Raw genomic sequence first — 2,234 nt, 5'->3', positions numbered from 1 at the left:
CCTGGGCAACAGAGTGAGACTCTATCTCAATAAATACACAAAGTTTAAGGTGCTTATTTGGATGCTGGTAGTCCTTTGGGCTTTTCCTAGAGCCTATTGGTTTGGACTCAACCCACATAACTCTCCAACCTTAAAGATTTTGGAAGGAAACCTGATGGCTGGTAATAGCCCTGAGCATTTTCATCCTGAAGATTGAAGTAAGGGCATAGATGACAAGCCTTGAAAGAGTGGAAACTGTGTTTGTTCTGGAGGTCTCATCCAGGTAAGGGAAATGTTAAAACTTCCTGCCTAGGTATGCTTGGGTAGATAGAAGGTTGTATCTGAGAATAAGTGCAGAGCAATTGAGCTGAGACTGGTCTGCTTTCCATCTCGCTGTTGTCGTGACCATGGTTGTCATGGTGCTTGAGTGACCTTGTCCTTGATCTGTTGGACTTGTGAAACATACTTGGCTTGTCACTGATTTTGGATTTCCTCTTCTGTACCCTGATGAATATCAGATAACATCTTTTGGACTGGCACGTGGTATTAAGAATGACAGGTGCAAGGGAACCAAGTCTGGCCATGTCTGATACAGAGCACGTTGGGTATGTCCATCTTCTGGGCCAGCAAAGAACACAGGAGGTCACAGAAGACAGAGTGTTTTATAGTTCTTCGCTCACTCTTTCTGCTGATTAACTGCCAGCCTTAACTGTTAGAAGGAAAATGGGAGAAATTGTTTATGCTGCTGCCCCTTTAAAGAAAAAATAAATACTGAAGGTTTCTGAATAGGAACAGAATTTCAGGGACTACTTTAAGAAGTAGTCTTGTCTTTTCTATGATTGGGCAAAATTATGAGACAGTCTGTGCCCTTGGTCGACTAGGTCTGTTAGCCCGTTCCAGCCAGGGTCTCTCTACATTCCTTGATGCAGCTTAGCCATGAGTTTTGTCACAGTTGCCTGGACATGGGGCATCTGGGCCCCAGACTATGTCTGGACTGCCATCTCATCTTTAGCAGCGGAAGCCCTCCTCCCCTCCTCAGCCTGTGAGGATTCAGTGTCCCAGGGAAGACTCAGTGCTGACTGGTTAGCTGGCAGAGCCTGAGTTTGGCCTTATAAATAGTTCTGATGACTGCATGGGTTTGCCACTCTCACTCCGGCTTAGAGCTGGCAGGGGTGAGTTCTTCCTCGTACAATCGGGAGCATTCCTCAAACTGGGCTCCACACCCATTCACTTGTTCATTCATTCAGCAAGCACACATATGTCAAGCATTAATATAATCACTGTATACGAAGCTCGGTAATTAAGAAGCACCCACAGACCTGGGTTTGAATCTTGGCTCTGGCAATTCTTGGTGACCCTGTGCAAAATCTCCCTGAACCTCAGGGTTGTTACCTGCAAAGGTGAGTAGGGTAGAGGAAGGAAAGTAGTAATAAATTATCACATAGGAATATCATAAAACTTACATGAGATAATAGCATGTTCAAACTATGCAGCACAGAGCTTGGCAACTACTGTGTTACTATAGAGCTAGATAAAAGTTAGCCATAAGCAAAGTCAGATAAGTGGATCAGAGATGATTCTTGGCTTTAGAACATGGGAGCCAGGTAAATAATTATGCTACCGTGTTCTGTGCTAAAATTGAGACTTGCTCCTTCATTCATTGCAGCTGGTCTTTTGCTTGTCTCTTTTAAAGATCTGCCACTTCTTTCTCCCCTTGAAAACGTGACAGAACCAAAGCGTAGTTCCCACTTGTGCCCACTCCTAGAAAAGTGATCTACTAAGCTATAACATCAGTCTAGGGGAACTCATGTCACCTTAGTTCTCTTGAGAGAGGTCTGGGGAAGTGGAGCTTTTCCTCTGAGAGCTTCCCATTTTTTTTTTTTTTTTTTTGAGACGGAGTCTCGCTCTGTCGCCCAGGCTGGAGTGCAGTGGCCGGATCTCAGCTCACTGCAAGCTCCGCCTCCCAGGCTTACGCCATTCTCCTGCCTCAACCTCCCGAGTAGCTGGGACTACAGGCGCCCGCCGCCTCGCGCGGCTAGTTTTTTGTATTTTTTAGTAGAGACGGGGTTTCACCGTGTTAGCCAGGATGGTCTCGATCTCCTGACCTTGTGATCCGCCCGTCTCGGCCTCCCAAAGTGCTGGGATTACAGGCTTGAGCCACCGCGCTGGGATTACAGGCTTGAGCCACCGCGCCTGGCCAGAGCTTCCCTTCTTAAGTGGTCAGGGATGCAGCCTAGCAACTTCTCCCCCTAAGA

The sequence above is a fragment of the Colobus angolensis genome, unplaced genomic scaffold, assembly GCF_000951035.1.
Source record: "Colobus angolensis palliatus isolate OR3802 unplaced genomic scaffold, Cang.pa_1.0 Scaffold61, whole genome shotgun sequence".
NCBI lineage: Eukaryota > Metazoa > Chordata > Mammalia > Primates > Cercopithecidae > Colobus > Colobus angolensis.
The sequence above is the reverse complement of the archived record's forward strand: the minus strand, read 5'-3'. Positions refer to the sequence as shown.